Source organism: Podarcis cretensis (assembly GCF_951804945.1).
Source record: "Podarcis cretensis genome assembly, chromosome: 3".
NCBI classification, from domain to species: Eukaryota; Metazoa; Chordata; class Lepidosauria; order Squamata; family Lacertidae; genus Podarcis; species Podarcis cretensis.
This window is the reverse complement of record NC_137172.1, coordinates 79,614,534-79,639,301: the sequence shown is the minus strand read 5'-3', so window position 1 is coordinate 79,639,301 and position 24,768 is coordinate 79,614,534. Positions and strand designations below refer to the sequence as shown.

The following is a 24,768-nucleotide window of genomic DNA, read 5'->3' as shown; positions in this document are numbered from 1 at the left end:
TGTTAAGCTTTAGCTGTGTTTATTTTTCATTTTCTTGCTTCAGTTCTCTCTTTCTTATTCGTTGGCTTGTCGTTATTGTTTAAATAAAGATCACACAAGGCCTTGTTTATGCTGGCAGTCACCTTAGCCCATGGGCAAGGAGTCTCTGACCTCAAAGCAGAAGGTCCTCTGTAAAATTGTGTAAGTTTTCAAAGCACCAGCTCATGGGACAATTGCTTATCTTATAAGCTGTGCTCTCTTTTGTGTGTGACAGACCCCAAAAATGGGAAATGGGAAAAGGTGTGACTGTAGTCACTGGAGTGGGTCCTGTCACACCACATCTCTCCACTTACCAGCTCAAACCACTAATTTATACCTACACCAAATATGCTTGCAATTTGGCTGCCCGGTCACACCATTTAACAAGAGAGAGTTTAGAGCTCTTCATGGTCCTTCTGAGTTTTCACTATTCTGAATCATTTAGTACAACTTTCCCTTCAAATGTTTTCGACTGCAGCTCATGGCCCAGCATGGGATATCCCCAGACACAAGCTGAGTTGCAGGGTGGTGTGGCTGCCGCCATGACAAGTAGCCTCTTTTCTCATCTCCTGCTTCTCTTACCATTACTGTCATATGCAATAATACTGCTACATGCCACCCGAATCTCCAGTGAGTGGTGTGAGATTCCAGGGGCTGCAGGCATGCTTTACCCAGGGTCTGTGTTTCCTGAGACACAGTGGAGACTATGGTTTCTTCATGATATAGAATTTATTTATGCCTATATACAACATGGTGGGACGCAGGTGGCGCTGTGGTTTAAACCATTGCGCCGCTTGGACTTGCCACAGGGCGAGCTCCCATTGTTCAGTCCCTGCTCCTTCCGACCTAGCAGTTCGAAAGCACGCAGTGCAAGTAGATAAATAGGTATCGCTTCCGTGGGAAGTTAAACGGCGTGGAAGCGGACAAATGCCGGCTCCCTTGGGCAGTAAAGTGAGATGAGCGCCGCAGTCCCAGAGTTGTTCATGACTAGACTTGACTGTCAGGGGTACCTTTAGCTTTGCCTTTATATACAACATGAGATGGAGAGGTTTCACACATTACACTCCAAGAGGGTCCCTTGATTCTCCTACAAGCTTGGGTCTAAGAACAGAGAAATCACCCATGCTCTCTGACTCTTTTGTTACAACCTGCCACACTCAGCCCACATGGTGCTCTTTGCCCACCTCCTTCCTCATTGTCACTGCTGACCCAGTGAAAACTATTTCCCTCTCACCAACATCATCCAAACTGAACTCCTAAACCCTTTTTGTCTCTTCCTACTAACACACAGCTGGAGAAGGGGCTCCACCTCCCATCAGGACGTTCTGGCACAGAAGGTCCTGATGGCTCACCTTTTATTAAGTGGTTGCCTCATGAGGAATCTGGCCTCTGCTATTTCCAGCTTGAATCCCTGCTAGATCTAGAAGTTTAGTGTTTGCAGATCAACTTCTCAAACCTCAGTTAATTTCTAACAATTACTAAATCCAGAAATTATAGGTGCTTTGCACCTGACACCCAAAACCTATGACAATACATTTCTCACATTGTTCAGTCATGATGATGTGCTTCAAACATCAAACAACTCTGAATATTTTTTTAAAAAGAACATCAAACTTTGCACACAACCAGCTAATATGTATTCTGCTTGCACACAAAACTAAACTGTCCATCTGGCCCCATAAATGACTAATAATTATTATTTATTTTCCCTTCAAAGTTATTTCACACCAATGAAATCATGCATCAGGAACCATTGGCTTTCCATCTTGGGCATTAACTGTGCAGTTGTTTATTGCTTCATTGGGCACCATCTTTCATTTTTATGTCTCACACAGTCCTGTAAAACAAACAGAATGGGTTGGAATGACATCTTGAAATATGCACTCATCATTTCTAAGGTAGAGTGGTCAAGGAAGGGGGGAGGAGGTCAATGAATAATGTAACAGATGGCATTAGCAAACATTTTCTTAACCTACCATGCTGCTGGGCTATATATATGTGGCTCACCATTGCCAAGTCCAATCAACATGCAGGAATGCAAGGTAACACCCTTTATTGTGTACATTGATCCCATCAAAAGAAATAAAATGTAGATTAGAAAATGGTGTGATGAATGATGGTCTTCTAGAAGAAGAAGAACAATAACAAAATAAAGGAGCTCCCCTTGCACACAGCACAGCATCTTGCATTGCCAGGCTAATCAAAATGCATAGTGCATATTTCAGCAGATTGAAATCAATTGCAACATGAGATAGCCTTTTATTTTATTCATCTTGACATTACTGAGCGATTACTTTACCTTCTGCTGCTCAGCAACTTTCAGGACAGTGCACAACTCAGTGGGCTGACTTAATGGCTATGTGCTGAATCTTTATTTGATTTATTTAGTCCAGTTTGCCACTACAGAGGGCTGCAGCCTCAAAAGGCCTCCTTGAAGTTGGAGGATCAGGGTCAAAAACTCACTTGTGGAAGTTATTTCTGTTTTGTGGGAATGAAAATACAAATTTACTAGAATCGAACACTTCTGAGATTAATAGAGGAAGTGACCATACATTCCCGAGGTTGGATTCTGATCTCTGGATCTCTTCCATATATGGAGTGCCACATCATAAGATGTAGTTCAGGAACAGCTTTTCTGAATATGCAATATGCTATTGTATATTGAATATACTATTACATATGAATAGTAATGGCTGACTTACGGTGAGAACTGGTGCTGGCGCTCCTGAGCACATGATATGGTCTTTATTCATTGGCCAAATTTACATTTGTGAAATGGATATATAATGTTGACATCTTGCAGTGTGAGCAAAAGCAATGCTAAATAGGAAGAGAGCTAAGACAGAAATGTGTGTGTGTTTAGGGGAGGCAGGTTATAATAAGGGGGATGGCATTAAATCTTCATTGATTTTAGCAACAAAATGCATATTGTGCAAAATTGTGCTCGCTTGCAATATAAATTAAGTTTTAAATACAACATAGTTCTCATACCAGATCAGCATTTTTTAAAAAAAAAATCATTCAAACTCAATAAAGTGCTGGAACACAAGACAGTTGCATAGTCCTGATCTTAAAGTACAACACTGTCCTATTCAGAAAACCAGAAGTAGGCTAGTATGTGCCTCATAAGCCCACCCAAATATTGGTTTGCTTTTTTTAAAAAAAAGGTAGTCAAAGTCACAGGTGTCAATACTGATAAAATTGGTGGTTTGCATGTAATAAGGGGGAAAGGCCATGACTCAATAGTAGAACATCTGCCTTTCATGCAAAAAGTGTTTTGTTCAACCTCCAGCATCTCCAAGTATGGCTGGGAAAGGCCCATTGTCTGAAACTGCCAGTCAGTCTGGGCAGTATTGAACTAGATGGACTTAGGGTGTGACTCAGCATAAGGCAACTTGTTATGTTTCTATATAACCATGTACAGTGGAACCTTGGGTTGCGAACGTGATCCATGCGGGAGGCACGTTCGCAACCCGTAGCGTTCACAACCTTCAGCGCCGTGTCTGCGCATGAGTGGGTCGTGATTCGTGCTTCTGCACATGTGCAAAGCGCAATTTAGTGTTTCTGTGCATGCACGAGAGCCGAAACCCAGAAGTAACCAGTTCCGGTACTTCCTGGTTCGGTGCGGTGCGCAACCTGAAAACACATAACCTGAAGCATCTGTAACCCAAGGTACCACTGTACAGTATACTATAGAGAAAGGGTAGCTCACATGGTATCATCCATATGTTTGGGAGTATAACTCATCATCCTCGGCCAGCATGGCCAAGGATGATGGGAGTTGTACTGAACATCTGGAAAGCACCACTTTGGCTACCCTTGCTAGTCTGTGAGACTAAATAAGATGACGGATGTAAGCTTCTTGCCTTGTCCCTTATATGTGTTTCTGTTCAGCTGTAGGACGGCTGCCAGAGACAGGGCTGTGGCTGATAGGTAGCATAGCCTTTAGGAGCTTGAAATATGTCTCAGCACAGTGCTTCTTTTATGTTTAAAATCAGATGCAATTTTAAAAAAACTATTCTGTACATGAACAACTAAAATGTAGCTCTATCTAGCCGAGGGGTGGAAACCAGTCATTTGGTTTGTATTGCATTTCTGACATTCTATTCTTTCATTACCTTTTTCCTTGATGTTTGTTTATTTATGCATAAAACCACCAGAGAAAGTAGATAAAAAGCTAGAACTGCTAGAAGCATAAAAAGTATCCCAGGGCATTGGCTTCCTATGTTTTTATGGGAGAGATATAAAGATACATCACAAGGGGGACAAGAAAGTTCCTCAAGGGCTATAAAAATGTCAAAAAGGATGGTTTGTTAAAATCTCTTCAAGGAGCACTTCTCCTCTTTCATCCAAGAGGGATACACATACACATACCTGCTTTCTAATCATATGCTTAAAAGACTGAAAAGAATGTCTATTAAAAAAATTCTTCTACCTTGATTAAAATGACTTGTGCCCTGAAGAGAAGCTAACTCCTTATCACAACAGCAGATCTTCTCCACACAAAAGGACACATGACTACAATGTCAGATCAACAGTCACATGCCAGAACTCCCTTTTCTGACTTATATTTTAAAACTTCATCATTATTAGATGCTATCACAGCTACAGTCATGCCAATACAACAGAGAAGTAGAAACTGGAGCAGGTGGTATAGGTAGCCGCCCAGAGTGGCTGGGAAGGCCCAGCCAGATGGGCGGGATATAAATAATAAATTATTATTATTATTATTATAGTGTTTCAATCACAGAGGCAAAAGAAATAACTGATTTGCTAAATGAGTCTCTTCTTTCCTCCAGCCTGCTTTGGCCATCCAATGCTGGGATGGACAGGTGGAGTCCTGTTTTCAAATACCTATTAAGGTAAAGGTAAAGGACCCCTCCACAGTTAAGTCCAGTCAAAGGTGACTATGGGTTGTGGCACTTATAGCACTTTCAGGGTGAGAGAGCTGGTGTTTATCCACAGACAGCTTTCTGGGTCATGTGGCCAGCTTGACTAAACTGCTTCTGGCACAACGGGACAATGTGATGGAAACCAGAGTGCAGAGAAATGGCATTAACCTTCCTGCCGCAGGGGTACCTATTTATCTACTTGTGCTGGTGTGCTTTCAAACTGCTAGGTTGGCAGGAGCTGGGACAGAGCAACTGGAGCTCACCCTATCGTGGGGATTTGAACCGCCGATCTTCCAATCAGCAAGCCCAAGAGGCTCAGTAGTTTAGACCACAGCACCACCCACGTCCTATTATTACACACCACCACAGTCTCCAAAAAGTGTGTGACTCCAAAGGTTCCATCACTTACCCAGGTTTGGTTTCCTTAGAATGAAGGCCAGTGGAGAGTATGGTGGTGTTAGGATATGCGGTTTTATTTACATTCTCATTTCAGCTCCTGGGGGAAGAAAAGTATGTTTTTGACAGGAAGTAGTGCATGCTGTCTTCAGAAAACTGAATTGTCCTTCTAAACCCTGCACCCTCCAGATGTTTTATACTATAATTTTCATAAGCTCTAGCCAGCACAGACCACATAATGGTCCAAAAGGGCACTAGTATCCAGGTGAAGCCTGGCAAGCCAAGTCATATGGCAACCCTACTTAAGTGTCCCTGTTTCTTTTGCAAAATGTTGGAGAGTATGGTTTGATTTAAGGCAACTTAATATGTAGTGCATAAACATATGTTTTAAAAAAATGCTACTATCCCCCCACACCCATTAATAATTATTATTTTTAGGAACTGGGAACATAACAGCCCAATTTTGTTTTGTGTGTATGTTTAATTTTGATTAAGTAGTATTGTCTTTCTTTTTCCTCGTATGTTATTGAAATGCATGCCCTTTCTTAGATAATTGTTTCTTTAAAAACCATTGTTTATTCCATAGTACTCCAACTAGAGAAGTAGCCACAGATACAGACAAATAGTTTGCCATGAGCTTGACGTTCTTCTGCATTCACTTTTTAAATAACCACCCTGTACCTATGGCTCATATAGCAAAAGACCTGACCTTGGGCTAGTAAGGAATGAGCTGGTAGTTGGTGTTGTTGTTGTTGTTGTTTAGTCGTTTAGTCGTGTCCGACTCTTCGTGACCCCATGGACCAGAGAACGCCAGGCACTCCTGTCCTCCACTGCCCCCCGCAGCTTGGTCAGACTCATGCTGGTAACCTCGAAAACACTATCCAACCATCTCGTCCTCTGTCGCCCCCTTCTCCTTGTGCCCTCCATCTTTCCCAACATCAGGGTCTTCTCCAGGGAGTCTTCTCTTCTCATGAGGTGGCCAAAGTACTGGTAGTGTCTTGCTTTTGTAAAGACCTTTACAATGAGAGAAAGAAATCCAACTGGTGCTTTGAAAGTTCATGAACATTTCGTTTTACATAGGCTTCATTTATCCTACAAAATTGACTCAAGTTCCCCCTGCTGGCTTCACCATTGTCATTAAGTTGTCAAGCTTTCCTGACATAATCTAAAAATGCCAGGACACAATTAAAGACATTTGATGTATCAGTGGGATGCAAGTGCCTGTGAAGAGCATGTTGATATTTTTCAGTTTTGCACATTTAAAAAGTTCTTTAAATGACAAGCAAAGTAGCAACAACAACAAAGTAGAAAATATGCCTGTGCAAAATGGACTTCTTTGAACCACAGAGCACAATCCATTAAATTCCGCTAAAATACAATATTTAGGCTGAAATTCTATACACACTTACCTAGGATCAACTGCTATTGAATCCAATAGCAGTTACTTCTGAGCAGAAACATATAGGATTGCACTGATGAGTTCCATTTAAATATAGTACCACCAAAAAATTCATACTTACAAAAATAAAGGGTATGGTTGATTGAGTGTATAATGCAATATGACTCATAGCATCTCTGTCATTTGATAGTATAAAAATCTGAGATGGAATATATTTTGCTGTATCAGAAACCACATGCCAACATGGGGCCCATATACATGGTTCTCTGAGTGAGTTCCACATCTAACAATGGGAGTTCTGGATCAGAAGCAAACCTCCACAGTCAAATGGACCTAGTCCCCACTTACAAACAGGTTGCTTGGCAATGCTGGACCAGTGCTGACTGTGATCTGATTAGCAGTTATCTATGAACACATATAGGGGACGCAGGTGGCGCTGTGGGTTAAAGCCTCAGCGCCTAGGGCTTGCCGATCGAAAGGTCGGCGGTTCGAATCCCTGCGGCGGGGTGCGCTCCTGCTGCTCGGTCCCAGCGCCTGCCAACCTAGCAGTTCGAAAGCACCTCCGGGTGCAAGTAGATAAATAGGGACCGCTTACCAGCGGGAAGGTAAACGGCGTTTCCGTGTGCGGCTCTGGCTCGCCAGAGCAGCGATGTCACGCTGGCCACGTGACCCGGAAGTGTCTCCGGACAGCGCTGGCCCCTGGCCTCTTAAGTGAGATGGGCGCACAACCCCAGAGTCTGTCAAGACTGGCCCGTACGGGCAGGGGTACCTTTACCTTTACCTTTATGAACACATATAAGGGACGCAGGTGGCGCTGTGGGTTAAACCACAGAGCCTAGGACTTGCCGATCAGAAGGTTGGCAGTTTGAATCCCCGCAACGGGGTGAGCTCCCATTGCTCGGTCCCTGCTCCTGCCAACCTAGCAGTTTGAAAGCATGTCAAAGTGCAAGTAGATAAATAGGTACCGCTCCGGCGGGAATGTAAACGGCGTTTCTGTGCGCTGCTCTGGTTCACCAGAAGCGGCTTAGTCATGCTGGCCACATGACCCGGAAGCTGTACACCAGCTCCCTCAGCCAATAAAGCGAGATGAGCGCCGCAACCCCAGAGTCAGTCATGACTGGACCTAATGGTCAGGGGTCCCTTTACCTTTATGAACACATATGCACATTCAATAGCACAGCCCACCCTTGCGTGCACTTTCTTCTTAGATCAATGAAATGCAGTAAAAACAAAACCAATTACAGTAGCTCCTCCAATGCAAATAGAAAACCGTTTTGGCTTTGCTGTTATTTTGGCAATACTGCAAGTACGTGGAAAAATTAGAGGGGGACACACCCTGAAAGGGCACATCCAGGGGGCACATGAACAGCACATGGTCTGCACCAAGTTGCAGAAATCTGAACACACATCCTAGTTCAGATATTGTTTCTGTCCGAGGCAAACGATAATCAACTCAGCCACTAATCTATGATGGATGTAATAATACTGACCTTACAAGGCAATTGTGCAGGATTACTGAGATAATGCATGAGAAGCCTTTTGGAAACTCAGAAGCCACTATACAAATGTTATGTATTAGTGTGTTTTTATTACTCCTGCTATTAGGCACAGAATGAAGTCTCAAGTCACACTTTAGTAATTCTCTCTGTTACTTACATGACAATATCTACCAACTAGAATAGCTGGACCAATTTGGCAAATGTTAGAGCTTTTACGACTGAAATAGATAACTTGTTGGATTTTAAAGCTGTATGGCATTTGGCAACTGATAAGAAAAGCTATGTGCATTCCGCATCATCCATCACTGGGAATCAGATTAACAGAAATCAAATTAATAGAATTGTGCATTTAAAATTTCTCCAGAAAATGCAAGTTAGGATAATTTGCATTAAATTCTTCCTAGCTTTGTTTCAGATTTGGAATAAACAAAATAGGTATGAGATAGGTGTCAGGAAAATTCATGCCCCAATGGGGAGAGAACAATATCTGTATATTTCACCAAATGTTTAAGAAATTGATATGTCCTTTCCTTTTTCCTAGACTAATACACCTTTTGTTAGATTTTGCCACTTCTTGTAATTTTTTTTACTAGCTTTGCTCATATGTCTTCAACAGGAGCCCAATCTGACACACAGACATTTAGCAACTGATTTCCCCCCTAGCATTGAAATAAGTGATGGGGAAAGCTGTTAATGTCTCACTAACTTTCTGTGGGTGGAATTCAATGTTGCGCTATTACGAATGTCCCATCTGCACTAGCATTTCAGCTTGCTAGGCAAAACAATCCTCCAGCACTATTCTGCAGGTTCTCCTGACACATATATACAATTTCAGTGTGTAAGAGAGGTGGGAAAACTTCTCTGCACAAGAGGTCCTTGAGCAGGGCTTCTGCTGGTGGGGATCTTTAGGTGAATCCTGCCCTGTACATTAGAATGCTGTTTAAAAGCACGAGAGCAGCATCCCTAAAGAAATATGGCAACCCTTTGCTATTATATGAAAGAGAAAAATATGGCTCAATCTTGTCTCTCCGTTTCTTCCGAGCATTTATTGTCACGCAGGTGGCACGGGGACGCAGGTGGCGCTGTGGGTTAAAGCCTCAGCGCCTAGGGCTTGCCGATCGAAAGGTCGGCGGTTCGAATCCCTGCGGCGGGGTGCGCTCCCACTGCTCGGTCCCAGCACCTGCCAACCTAGCAGTTCGAAAGCACCTCCGGGTGCAAGTAGATAAATAGGGACCGCTTACCAGCGGGAAGGTAAACGGCGTTTCCGTGTGCGGCTCTGGCTCTGGCTCTGGCCAGAGCAGCGATGTCACGCTGGCCACGTGACCCGGAAGTGTCTCCGGACAGCGCTGGCCCCTGGCCTCTTAAGTGAGATGGGCGCACAACCCCCGAGTCTGTCAAGACTGGCCCATACGGGCAGGGGTACCTTTACCTTTACCTTTATCCACATATTGCCATGCGTACAACACTGGACACTTTTTGTTCTGAGCTGTGCACATCATCATGCCATTTGTATAAATGTGTAATGATCCCTCATGAAATAGGACTGAACATGATTATTTGTGAAGTATCACATCCCAGGGAGCTGTTAGTGTGTTGATGATTGCTTTTCCTTTAGAAATGTGCATTTCATGCCACTTAATATGATGGATAACAGCGAAGGTCATACACTGTCAGGAGGAGATATAAATTCTGAGGTCCTATTTAAAATTAATAAATGGTTTATGTCTCAAAAGGTGAGCAGTCAATGAGTAGCTATTACACCTCAGAGAGTTAACACATCTTACTTCCCATTCTAGGCTGTACTGTCTAGGAGGATGCATTTCTGAGAGTGAGGCTTGTCTATCCATCTTTGAACAAAACATATATTTCCCCCTCTGTTTACCAGAATTTACCCCTCTCTGTATTTATTTAAATTATCCTATTATTCATGCTTTTGATCACTACATGTAAAACATGAACTGCCAGTGCCTTTAAGGACCTTGGTCAAATTAAGAGGCAGCTTGGTCAGCAGAAGGGTGGGAGAAGAGAATGCTAAGAAGAGATTATATTTTTCTGCCATGCCAGCAACCAGTAAGCTTACAAATCACAGGAAAGTCTAGTCCATCCTTTCTCAGCTTTGGGTCCCTAGATGTTGTTGGACTACAACTCCCATCATTCCTAGCCAGCATGGCCAGTGGTCAGGGATAATGGGAGTTGTAGTTCAAGAACATCTGGGAACCCAAGGTTGAGAAAAGCCGGTCTAGTCTCTAGTTGGGGGTGAGGAATCCTTTGTGGTCAGGGGGCGCATTCCTTTGTCGGCATCCTCTCAGGGGCCACATACCAGTAATGGGGAGGGCCAGAGGCCAAAACATAAGTAGAGCAACTGATAAAATTATTATCTTTGTACAGCCCCACAAAAGTCAATTTTAATGGCATTGGTTTGTTTGCATGTTTGTAACATTATTTATATGTCACCTTGATGTCATAATAAACTTCATTAGGCTTACATTCTCAGACTCTTCCTTGTTATCCCTATCTGAACTCAAGCCAGGATCTTCCTTTGCGGCTCCAGCTTGAATTTTCAGTCACCTGAGATTATATGATGCCAGGTGATTGACAGGGGCACAGGCCCACCCACCTCTCCAAGTAGCCCTGCTGGATCCAGTTCCCTAGTCATGTTATAAAGAATGATAATGCTGATTGTCACGTCCAAAGAAAATGCAAGCTTTGTACCATAGGCAAAAGCTATAACCTTGCAAATGAACAGTCAGTTTACAGGTGATTCTAGTTAGGGTCAAACTATTTGGGATATCAGTCACATGGTTTGTCCTTCAGCACAGTAGTCCTCCAGATGCAGTAAGGACAGGAGGCCCCATCTAGATTGGGAGTCTGGCATGGAGTAGGAGGATTTGAGCATTTTGTCCTTCATTATGGTCCCAATCTGGTGGGGTGGGGACTCACTAGCATTTTAAGAAAATTTGAGCTTTTCCCTATGCAAATGGCAGGTGGGGGGGGGCAACCTATGTCAGGGGATAAAGGGCTGGAGTCTCCTATCCCTCCCCTTCCACCAAAAAAGTCCAGATCCACAATGTCCCCCTCTGTTGGCTTTTTCTGAAAGAAAAACCATGCACTCAATGACAAACCATGTGATTAATGTCACATATGTAGTTAGAAACCTAGAAGGTTAAAAACAAAAAAAGGACAGTCAATGGCTAATTAATGACAGAGGCATTTGTCCAACACAACACGACTTAGCCACAGCACTGGAAGCAGTAAAAATAGTGTCTCATTAGTCTTTTAAACATTTATTCCTGATTCTACATGAAATTGATACTTAATCACTTTCCCAGTGTACAGCAGGCATTTATTGCACAGGGAAAACATGGAGAATGGAAAGTTTATGAAATCTCAGTCAATCTCTGCTCTGTTTGAAAAATGATTCATTATAATGGGCCACTAGCGGCAGAGTGCCTCTGAACGGAAGCCTGTAATTAACTTTGCTTCATGTTTTATTGATAGCATTTGCTGTTTTCTGGGACCTGAGCATACCCTTCTGTGGAATGTAGTATCCTCCAGTTATAGATGGCACTCTAAGCATATTTTCTGCTAAACTCATTGGACTTCTGCAGGAGCAGGCAGCTAAGAGCAAGACCACTGTAAGACTACTGACCATGTTGGCTAGTGATGACGTATGTGTTGGAGGACCTAAGGTGGTCAATGTATACAGACAGCTATAGATGCAGTGTGAAACATTTCCCTATAATTTATTGAATTATGAAAGGTGAGGTACAATAAAAGGGTGTGTCCAGCTATGTCATACCTGGAGGGAGTAGACCCATTAAAGTCAATAGACAAGTAGCTAACTTCACTGATTTCAATGAGTATACTCTCTGAGTACTGTATGGTTTCGTTTAGTCACTCTAGCCTAGGAATGGGATCCTGTAGCCCTCCAGTTCTCTAATCTGACTTTAACAGATTGGAGAACTGGGTCAAAACTAACAAAATGAATTTCATTAGGGACAAATGCAAAGCTCTACACTGAGGCAAGAATGCCTTGACAGAAGGACGTGTGAAATGGATCTATGAGTCTTAGTAGACCACAAGCTTAACACAAATCAACAGTGTGAAATAGCAGCAGAAAAAAACCCCTAATGCAATTCTAGGCTGCATCAACAGTCGAGATCAAGGGAAGTAATAGGGCTGCTCTATGGCGAGACAAGGGAAGGGTTCATAAAGGTTTTTCTAACCACATTTTCAGAGGGCCACTGCTGGAAGTGTGGGAAAGGAATAAAAAACTGTTGGAGCAGAAAACGCCCTGGTGGTTATCACCAATAGACATTTTAACAATTAAAATATTAAATATAGAGGGGGAAAGATGGACATATGAAGATTTACTAACCAAAACAGAATCCGGGTGGAGGATTAGACCTTATGAAGAAATAAAAAGCAAGCTGACTGGCTGGATTCAATACCATCAAATTAATTCAATGTGGAGGGAAGATAATAAGATCGGAATAAATGACAAGAAATCTAGATTTCAGATTGAAATAATAGAAAGTAAAACAAAATTATTATCAAAAATGTACAACCAGTTACTTGAGTGGGACACCAAGGACGAGGAAGTAAAGGATGTGATGGTGAAGTGGGCGGTAGACCTAGGGTACAACATAGAGTTTGACAAATGGAAGGCATTGTGGTGTAAAGATATGAATTTTTCAGCATGCACGACACTAAAGGAAAACATGTATAAGATGATGTACAGATGGTACATAACACCGGTAAAACTACATAAAATGTATAGAACGGGTGATAAACTGTGTTGGAAATGTAAGAGCAAGGAGGGCGAATTCATTCATATGTGGTGGACGTGCGAGATTCTCAAAAAAATTTGGGAATCCATCTATAATGAATTTTAAAAAATTCTTAAATACACGTTTGTTAAAAAACCCGAAGCCTTCCTGCTGGGGATAATTGGTAAGGATATCAAAGAAGAAGATAGAACCTTTTTTCAATATGCAACGGTGGCCGCCAGAACCCTCATAGCACAGTACTGGAAAACACCAAAAATCCCAACACTAAAGGAGTGGCAACTTAAATTATCCGATTATTTGGAGCTGGCTAAATTGACACAGAAAATAAGAAATCAAAGAAGTGCAAAATTTAACAATGAATGGGATAAATTTAGGATATATATGGAAATAGAGACAAGGGGAAAATTAAAATGTTGATCAGAAACACATATGTACTTATAGAAATCACAGTAGGCATGAGATAACGCTTACTACGTAAAAAGTTTTATTAAGGAATAGACACAGCAGATAGATAAACAAGATAATAATTTCCGAAATCGAGATAAAGGGAAGTCGATCAATGTCATCAAAGTTGTATGTATTTCATGTTTTGTTTGTTTGTTTTTTTCTCTTTTTCTGTTTTTTCTTTTTCATTTTGTCTTTTGTATGTTTGTGAAATATATTTATGTCAAAATTTAATAAAAATTTTTTTTAAAAAAAATAGGGCTGCTCTAGCCTGCCTTGGTCAGAAACCAGTTTTGTATCCAGTTTTGTACGCAATGAATTCCAATTACAAGAAAGGAGCTTCCAACAAAACATTAGGAAGAACTTTCTGGCAGAAAGAGTTGTTTGACAGTGGAATAGATTATCTCAGAAGGTGGTGGACTCTCCTTCATTGGAGGTTTTTAAGTAGAGGTTGGGCAACCATCTGTCAGGGATTCTTTAGCTGTGATTCTTGCAGCAGGGGATTAGACTAGATGACCCTTTGAATCCCTTCCAACTCTACAATTCTATGATTCTTTGTGGTTGGACTGCAACTTCGATCATCTCTAACCACTGACCATGCCAGATGGGGGGCCTTGGCCACAGAATATCAGTGGGCCCTTTGGCTCTCCCCTTTCCTCCTCAAAGCACACCCATCTCTCTTTCCCTCAGCAATTATCACCAATTAGCTGATGTAAAAGGGGTGCATGAGAATCTTCCATTCAGCAAACGAATAATAATAATAAAATACACTGGGCACACTCAAACCCTTGGGGACACCCAGAGTATATCTTTGGATCCAAGTCCTAATATTCAAATCTCCTTTGCCACTTTCGACATCAAGCCTCTACTATCCGGCTGTCTGACAATCCATCTACAAACCTCCTGTGACCAAGCAGCCATTTGGTGATTAATGGACCAGCAATTATATATAGTCTGAATAACATGTCACAGTGTTAAATGCGCACAACAAAGTAGCTAGAGATTATTGCTGACTCTCCTGAACTGTAATAATTTCTCAGGAGAGGAAGCCTGCTAGAGAACCTAGCCTAGAAACTTGGAGGGTGGCTGACAGTTGAGAGGGGAAGAAGAATTAGACTATTGGAAGAAGTTAAGAGGTTGTAATTGACTGTGGAGAAAGGATAATAGCATTTGTGTGCATCAATATGTGTATGCGCTTTCCTTCAGAAGAGGAAAATGAAGAAATCCTATTTCATCAAAAGTCATGGGGTTGTTTCTAGGCAGCACCTTACCTCGGTAAAAAGCAAAGAATGAGCTGGCTTTCTGGCATTATGCAACCGCAATCCTGCTGTCAACTCTACTAATATCTCTGACTTAGGTTCTTTTTGTATATAGAACTGCTTTGAATGAGAGGAGCTCATTGCGTGAGCCAGGCACCCCCAGCACCCAGGACCAATCTCAATTATTACACAGGAGACGTTGCATGGGTCAAATCAGGCCACAACTTTATTGATTACAGATGAAGGGTTTGGCAAGGCATTGGGAAATCGTTTGACAATCAGCCTGCCTGTTGAGGTATGTCATTTGGGGGTTAATCCAAGCCAAAGGGAACACACATCATGTAGGTACTCCTTGCACGGTTGCTACCTTGAGGAGTGCTGCAGTCCACTTCCTGGGTCTGTGTGAAGCCACAGAGGGTTCATGCCAGCCCAGAAAACCCCCTTGTCTCTAGCGCACCCATCGGATCCTGGGCTGGTGCCGCCACCATCCTGCAAAGATGCCTGACTAGAAGGTAAGCATCATTCCATTAAGGTGAATGAGACACTGCCCCACCAACATCGCTCTAACCTCCACCACCACTCACCACCGCCACTCACCTGCCTGCCTTTTTACTGACAACTAGTCCAGGGGAAGCAAGTGGTGCTGTGGTCTAAACCACTGAGCCTAGGGCTTGCCAATCAGAAGGTCGGAGGTTCGAATGCCTGCGATGGGGTGAGCTCCCATTGTTCAGTCCCAGGTCCTGCCAACCTAGCAGTTCGAAAGCACTTCAAAGTAAAAGTAGATAAATAGGTACCGCTCCAGCGGGAAGGTAAACGGTGTTTCTGTGTGCTGCTCTGGTTTCTCCAGAAGCGGCTTAGTCATGCTGGCCACATGATCCAGAAAAGTTGTCTGTGGACAAACGTCAGCTCCCTTGGCCAGTAAAGCGAGATGAGTGCACAACCCTAGAGTTGTTCGCAACTGGACTTAACTGTCAAGCATCCTTTACCTTTACCTTTTTAGTCCAGTGGGTGGCACTGTTTGTGAACTTCTTCCTCCTTAGTCCCTAAAGAACTCAGTAGGGAGGACTATGGGCACAAAACTAGAATTAGTTGGCTCTGCCTGCCATTGGCTCTGGCTCCATCTACTGTTGGCCTCTGTGCCTTTGGTCCCACCAACAAGCACCAGCCACTACCGCTGTTAGTGCTGCACTTCACTGATGTCATTATCCAGGCTTTCCCACATGAAATACGTCCTAAAGCAGCGCTTTCAAACTAGCAAACACTTTCCACATCCATTTGCCTTCTAAGGAATCTTTAGCACCTTCCTGGACAGGATTCTGGGTGTAGAGCCACTTTGTACCTTATCAAGATATTCCTGTTGCTCCCTTTGAACAGGGACTGTGCCCTGGAACACATGCAAAACTTTGCAGTGGCTTTGTAAATAAGCAAGCTATACCTCAGGGATGCTTGTCTGGTATTACTGATGTTCTCATTGAGGAACCTCTAAGTTCCCCCAGAGCACAGTTTGAAAACTATTATTTTACCGAATTCCAGTTTCTATGGAAGTTTTATTCTACACATTAAACAGGATGTGCTGGACAGGGCACATTTACCAGTTTGAGACAAAAGGGATTTGGTAATAGGCCAGTATTTTCCCTCTTCAATTAGGAGACAAAGTATGTTGATGATGGCATTAGAGGGAATTTTTAAGAAGACCTTGAATCTCAAAAAAATGTAAGTAAACATATACAAAGAGATGCCTAACTCAGCTCCATGAGCTGTGAGGGTTTTGAAGGTATTCTACCAACTGGAACGATGCTTAGAAAAGATTAAGTTTCTAATTAAAATTCATTCACTGTGTCATAGATGGTGTGTGGGGGTGTGGGGGTGTCTAGGGTGGTGTATCTAGTGGGCACAGACTAGAGGTTCCACAATGTGCTTCATGTTTAGACTGCCCTGTTTTATTTCCTGCAGAAGGACAGAAGCCATACACTGCTAGGCTCACCTTGAACTGCAATCATTAAATGAAAGAACAAGTCCTTCTCAACATATTTGCTGTTGTGGTCTGTATATGCAAACGACCATCATGGACTGTTGTGTTCCCTCTCTGTGGGTCCTTGGCCTTTCAAACCACACAACGTCACAACAGAGACCGCAAGGCAGAAGGAAATACCAACAATGTCAAACGCCACCAGCTGCTTCAATCAACATGTCCACTCTTTAAATAAGTTTAAAAGTTCACCCTCAAGCAAAGTCACTGCCGCTTTAATTCTTCCCTTCTCTCTCCCCAGATATTCATTTATACTGTTTGCATCAATGCGCTTGGCAATTTATATTCTGTATCCCTAGTACTCTTTGCATGAAATATCTCTGTTGGAATTCCTGTTTACTCCTCATTTCAGTTGTTACTACTGCTTTTTGAAACAGCAGGCTCCAGTTAATTAAAATAAATTTAAATACAGATACATTTAGTAATGGAAAATGTTAGCAAATTGAGGCAATTTTTTTTAGCAGCAAGATTCTAAAGTCTTATTAATAAAGTTGAACAAATAATCCCCCCATCTCTACCCCCTCCCCAAATCTTAGGTTTAGGTAATTACAAAGGAGCAGGAGGAGGAGGAGGAGGAAGGGGGGGGGGAAATCAAGGACCTGTTATTACTACTGCATAATGCCAGGTCATAATGTGCAGGGTAGGGGTTAATGCAGGAAAATTGGACATGGTGAATTAACACAAAATAAATGATTGTATGGCTATGTAATTACATTCCAACCACCATGCTAATTCTAATTTATATCAATTCAATAATTAAAGAAAACAAGCCCTTGCTTGGGTTTCCTATTCATAATGCTGCAAGGAGCCGATGATTCCATGCCTGCTAGAATGCTGGGTCATAAATTGTACAATGACATAATTCTTAATATGTCAAAGACGTTTCTCAGTATGGGTGCCAGATTTGAAAGAAGCACACTGTTAATCAAATCGGGTCAAATGTAAATAAGATAGAGCCAACAAGAGCATAACAAATTCAATTCTGCTTTGGCCGGAGAATTAAATTAAATACATATTTAGCTAGCGAATAATACTGACCTTACTGCTCTAGTTTTAAAATGCAATCTTTGATGTAGTGATCAACAACCATGTATCAAATTTCCTGGTACTTGTGGATCAGTTGTAAGCAGCAACAGTGTCTTCCTTGCCCCAAAGTACATCTTTTAGCTATGGGTAGAAGGGCTTGCTTAAATGAAGCATACTCATAGACTGTGGGGCTCTCTGCCTTGCAAGTACAGTTATTACTACCTGATTCCCACCATATATCCAGTTTCCAATGTCGGTGCTATAACAACAATAACAGTAATTAATTTGATTGCTCATGTGTCCTTCAGCATCAGGCCTGATGTGGTGATCAAGTTTAAGCAGAGCAAGAGCACTGTACATGTGGCTTTTTCAAGTGCAGAGATGAAGGAAGAGCGTTGAGCAGGAGCAGAACTAAGAAGAGTAAATTTTCCCTAAACCTAATTTTTAAGTCTTGAAGCACTAGCTTAGTGCCTGCCAAGAAATTGAGTCAGTGGTTTCTTCTGTCTCTGTTTAGGGCAAAGGAAGGAAGGTGGGAAAAGCTCTCTCCTCTTGCCCTGTTGCACAAGCCTTCTAGCCAAAAGCAGAGACTTGAAACTGGGGGAGGGGGGAGATTGTTGGCACAAGATTTAGGACATAATATACAAATGGAAGGCTGGGAATATTATGGAAAGTGAATTTAAAATTTTCTGACTACATATTACTAAAAGAGAATTATATGAAAATGATATATTGATGGTATATCACACCAGCAAAAATGGCAAACATGTATAGAACAGGCTCCAATAAGTGTTGGAAGTGTGAAGGGGGGGAAAGGGCACGTTTTTTAATTTGTGGTGGAATTGTAAAATAATTAAAAATTATTGGGAAATGATGTATAACGAAATGAAAAAAAATGTTAAAGATAACCTTTGTTAAAAGACCAGAAGATATTTTACTAGACATTTCAAGTCAAGAACTGCCAAAAGAAAAGAAGAAACTTTTTATGTATGCTACAACCACAGCTAGGATATCGCTAGCCCAAAGATGAGAAAGTGCTGAACTAAAGAAGAATGGCAAGAAAAACTGGTGGAATATGCTGAAATGGCGAATCTAACTGAAAGACTCGGAGACAAGGACAATAGATTTTTAAAAAGACTGGGAGCTGTTTATGTTAAATCTACAGAAACAATGTAAAAACATGGACTCACTAGCAGGATTTGAATAAACACAATTATCAAAACGAATACTATATAGAAATTACAAAGATGATGTTAGGATGATAAGAGCAAAACAATACCAAATTTAAAGAACTTTACATTAAGAGATAACAAAACAAGCAGGAAAAGTTGATATGTAAATAACCAGAGGAGAAAGTTGAGGGAAGTCCTGGGGGGGGGGGGATTGGGGGATTGTCTTTCTTTTGTTATTTGATATGATGTTATTATGATAAAATGTAAAACTCAATAAAAAGCATTTTTAAAAAAAAAGAAACGGGGGGGGGATAAAGCCTTGGTTATCAGCTAAAACACATAAGAGCATAAACATAAGTTATGTGGGAGATCATATGAGTTTTAGAAGACATCTGAAGGCAGCCCCTGTTTAGGGAAAGCTTTTAATGTTTGACAGACTATTTTATTTTAATATTTTCTTGGAAGCTGCCCAGAGTGGCTGGGGAAACCCAGCCATATGGGTGGGGTATAAATAATAAATTATTTTTATTATTATTCTTCAAACCCAACAATGCATATTCTTGCTAGTTTAGGGGCTAACAGCCACAGAGCTATATTGCTGCAGAAACTCTCCAGTGTTTCAGTGGTATATTGCTGATAGGCAGAGATACAGACCATTGAAGTCATTTTGCCTCCTCTCCAGAGTGGGAAGGAGCTCAGTTGGTAGAGCATGAGACTCTTAATCTCAGTCATGGGTTTGAGTCCCACTTTGGGCAAAAGACTCCTGCATTGCAGGGGGTTAGACTAAATGACCCTCGTGGTCCTTCCAACTCTATGATTCTATGATATAGTGATTTCCGGTTCCTTTCCCCCTCTCTCTTTCTTCAACCAGCTATGCAGGGCAATGTATGTCCACTTCCTCCAACTCAGGCACATGCCAGAGGCTGCTTTTCCTGTAAATATAAGTATTTTACCTGCATAGTTTTTAATGTTGCTGTAGCTGAGAACCAATGCAAGGCTATAAATAAGTAAATCATATTTTAAGCTCTGTTGTCTGATTCTTTGTTAATCAGCAGTATGAAAGCGGAAGTTTGTTTTGCAGCTGGACTTAATTTAAATCATTTTGCTTCTAATGGTAGGACTTTACTCTGTTCAACCCACACATGTGGTCACCTGGAGGGAGAAATGTCAATTAAGATATCCTCTCCTATCTATTAAAACCATCCCACAAGATGAGCCTGCTGGTTCAGGCCCATCTAGTCCAGCATCCTGTTCTCACAGTGGCCAACCAAATGCCTGTGGGAAGTCTCCAAGCAGGATATGAGCACAATGACATTCTGCCCACCACATATTGCCTCTGATAGTGGAGGTAGAACAAGATAAGACATTGTGACTGGTAGCTCCTGACAGCACTGCCATTCATGAATTTCTCTCATCCTCTTTTAAAGCCACCCAAGTTGGTGGGCCATCTCTGCCTCCTGTGGGAGCAAGTTCTATACTTAAATAGTATAACTATGCACTGTGTTAAAAAAAAAAACCCAAAAAACCCTTTCATTTTATCTGTCCCAAATCTTCCAACATTCATCTCCATTGGATGTGCATCAGTTCTAGTAATATGAGAGAGGTAAAACAACTTTTCTCTGTCTGTGCTGTGAATAATTTTATAAACTCCTATCATGTCACTCGGCAGGCCGGGTCATCCTCTTATATACCTGCTGGGATTGACAAGGCATCTGAACCTCACCTGAATCTCACAGCTCTCCTGTAGCTGCCTCTGATTACTTATCATTTAACTCTTGGGGAAAATAATTAGCACCACGCATCATGTGCATGGAAGTTGCAGAACCAATTAACCAACGAAGGATTATTGTTAATAGCGCCAGTTTTTCTATAACTTGATATTGCTAGATAGTTTGCTTTTTTAGTTTGCTTTCTGTTGCCACCCTGGAACTTTTCTTTATTAGTGCCACTTTGTTTTGTACGATTCCTTGCAAATGAAGGAAAACAACTTTTCTGCTTGTATATGTTGATAATATAACGTTGGTTACTGAGGACAAACAAGATTGTACAACAACAAGGTTGGGTGCAGACCTGGCCAGGACATAGGCATCCTGACTGTGACAAAGGTGACCTGTGTGTGAGCTTGCTTGCTTGATTAACCACTGTTGGGAACTTCAAGGTCCCTGCTCTCCCTTCTTATGGTCTTTGTACTGGACCTGGAGACTCCAATAGACAGCATTCCATGCCAAGAAGGAGGGCAAGTGGGCATCCTATCAAATGACAGGGCAGGAGCTACATGGAGCAGGGCCTTTTCACTGGTGGTGCCCATTGTATGCCTCACTCTTCCCAGACCTGCTCTCTTTTGGCCTGTATTTTTAAGCTTTATAATTTAGGAAGACTTTGGAAGAACTGGTTGCCAAGTCTTATCAGTTGCTGACGTATGAGTGGATTTTATTTGCTGCTATTCTGTGCTTCTGGTGCACCAGGGTTTACACCAGCATAATAGAGTTGGCCAGGATGCCAGAAGGGATACAATTTACGAGCTTTTTCCATTATCTGCACAGCAGGGGGTCATCAGTCAACAGTGCAGAGGTTGAGCTGAAGCGTTCCCTGCTGGTTACTTGCTTTCAGCAATAGGGGTCACTGTTTGGTAGTACCCAAATGGTTAGCTGTCAGATTCTAGAGCTCCCTATTGGTGGCTCTTAGGTAATTCACAAAATACAGAGTCCATTCATAAAATACCATGTTCATTCATAAAGCAGTAACAAAAATCTCCATTGCTACATATTGGGTGTATATTTCAGCAGTTGAACGTACAAGTTTATGGCCATGCTGTAGTGTAGTGCTTATGCGACTGTGAATAAAAGGTGGCTGGGCTCATCACCCCGGGGTTTTGGGGGGAAAAGGTGACAAAACTGATTTCCAATAAGTGCCCTCCTTTTATTTTCATAGCAAGTCCTTGAGTCTGCACTCTGAATGGTGACACCAGGGACCTAGAATGTGTAGTCCAACCCCTGCACAGTCTCATCAGGGCTGACTTTAAGGCAATTAGAGCAATTGGGCCAAATTGTGCCCCACGGGCCACTCGTAATGGGGCCCCCACACCAGGGCAATCTCGATGGAGTTTATTTATATCCATAAGATTTTGCAGACTTTGGCTGTGAACTGGGGCCCTACCGGGAAAAAAAATTCAAGTTGCACCCCACTGCTTCAAATTGGGCCACACTGGCTAGCCATGAGTCTAATAGTTGCTGGGCCTGAGTTGCCCTGCCCTCACATGAAGTCTTGGGTTTGCAATTTTGGGAGAGGGGAGACTGCCTGCTGGGGAGCAGGAGGGCTGGTAAGGCCCCCTAGGCTTAGAGGCCCTAGGCTTCAGCCTACTTAGCCTATACATATACATTGTGGCTATCCAATCGCTCCCACCCACACAAACAGTGAGGTCAGTCCTGATGATCTCACCGCAACACATGCCCTCTGTGAGGAGGACTCGATTTTCCAACTCCACAGTATTCTTTTTGATGTGAGGTACCCTCAAGTCTTGATACTCCAGCATCTTAAAGCTTTAGATCAATTATAAACTATCTAAGCAACACATCTACTACTATTTATGCATTTTGTTGTTGTGGCAGAAGCATGGTTTTTCATGCACACTTGACACTGATTTTACACACACACACACACACACACAAATAATCATTCATTTGACCTACTATTAATGTCTGGGGTATTGAGAGGCAAATTGAGAGTCAGGGAAAAAATCCGTATTCATCACAGATATTTAAGGGTTATATAAATAAGTCACAGGTTGCATACCTGCTGACAATTTTGAATTATTGCCTTAAATCTCTTGGGTCAAAAATAGAGGTAATAGCAGTTCCGCACTGCAGGTACTAAAGAATCCTGCCAAATTACTATCAAATGGTGTTAAATATATAGAAGCGAGCCATAAGCATTGGGGGAAATAAGTATATAATTAGCACTCACCCTTTGATTTCTATGTGAGTGTACTAAACTAGCAGTGAAATCTCCTGCCAATATGAAAATCACTTCAGCTCTGGTGATTAAGGGTCATAGCTCTCAGTCCTCCAGCTCTAAGAAAATTCAGGCTGAGCCACAGTTGTCACATCGAGGCCACTTAAATGAGGAAAAATAACTCACAAGTAATGGGCAGCATTAGCGTATCTGTTATTTGTGACTTATGACTATAGCAGTATGAGCTCATAGCTTGGCCTGTAATGTGAAACACATTATCCAGATTGTGGGCTGACTAGACAGAGAGCAGACATGGTCAGCTATGTAACTGTTACACACTAGCAGATCCCAGGATCAGCAGTGAACTGAGGTATGGGTGGGAAAATTGAATTAGCATCTCAGCAGTGCCTTCCTGTCCTCATTATCTGTCTCCTGCCCCAAATGTTCAAATCAACTACAGACTTTCCACTGCAAGCATCTCTGCTTCAATCATTCTGGAGGAAACACAGAAATCTACCTATAAGAGGGTAAGCTCAGGCACATTAAAAGCAACTGGAGTGTACCAAGAGAACAGCTTAGACATTGCCACAGAGAGCTAGAAATGTATGGGAATCCATGATCATTCATGACAGATGCGGGAAGTGGTTAAGGGGGTGGGAGGTCACCCTTTATGTAGGCCTCTGTTGAAAGAGAAACAGGAGAATGTGGCTCCCTTAATTCCCCTTGATCCCACAGCCTTTGATGCCAACAATCATTGTGTCCTTCTGGAGCAGCTGCCTGAATTGGAGATAGGTGGCATCACTTTGTGATGGTTCCAGTCCTACTCTGATGGTGATTTTCAGAAAGTGCTGCCTGAGGAGTATTGGCCCTGTGGAGCCTTCAGTGTGGAGTTCACCAGAGTCTGATATTATCCCCCGTGCTGTTTAACATCTGCACGAAACTGCTGAGCGGGGTCATCTGGAATTATGGAGTACTTTGTCAGCAATATGCTGATGGTACACAGCCATCGTCCTCTTTACAGCTGCAGTGGCAGTGGAAGTGCTGGATGAGAACCAATAAACTGAAGCCTAATCCAGACAACACTGAGGTACTGTTAGTGGCTGGGTCCCTAGACTGGATTAGTGGAATGTGTGCTGCTCTGGATGGAGTTAAGCACCTTCTGAAAGAGAAGGTGTGTAGCTTGGGAGTACTTCTGGAGCCATATTGTCACTTGAGGCTCAAGCAGCCTCAGTGGCACAAGCTGCCTTCCATCAGCTGGACAAGGGCAGCCTAAGAACTGTTGTCTATGCTATGGTTAAAGGTAAAGGTAAAGGTACCCCTGCCCGTACGGGCCAGTCTTGACAGACTCTGGGGTTGTGCGCCCATCTCACTTAAGAAGCCAGGGGCCAGCGCTGTCCGGAGACACTTCCGGGTCACGTGGCCAGCGTGACATCGCTGCTCTGGCGAGCCAGAGTCGCACACGGAAACGCCGTTTACCTTCCCGCTGGTAAGCGGTCCCTATTTATCTACTTGCACCCAGAGGTGCTTTCGAACTGCTAGGTTGGCAGGCGCTGGGACCGAGCAGCGGGAGCGCACCCTGCCGCAGGGATTCGAACCGCCGACCTTTCGATCAGCAAGTCCTAGGCGCTGAGGCTTTAACCCACAGCGCCACCTGCGTCCCATGCTATGGTTACCTCTGGCTTATATTACTGTAACACAATAGAGGTGGGTCTGCCTTTGGAGATGGTTTGGAAACTGCAGCTTGTCACTTACCAGTACAAGGTGGTGAGAGCACATGGATCATACTGACGGTAATTAATTTGGTTTATTACCTACCCATCACCTTGGGGTCCAAGGGCAAATCACAACAATTTAAAAATACAAATGCCACTCTGATTCTTAAAGTACTGCCCATGT

At 42.6% G+C, this 24,768-nt stretch overlaps 1 long non-coding RNA gene across 1 annotated transcript; it reads right to left on the bottom strand.

The window, feature by feature from the left end:
• Positions 1-1,662: 1,662 nt before the first annotated feature.
• On the bottom strand, positions 1,663-23,003 carry LOC307213120. The gene is made up of 3 exons (XR_013837398.1): positions 22,885-23,003; positions 5,320-5,406; positions 1,663-1,855 (listed from the first exon to the last, which is right to left on the bottom strand). It is a non-coding gene; the product is annotated as an uncharacterized lncRNA (long non-coding RNA).
• Positions 23,004-24,768: the final 1,765 nt, after the last annotated feature.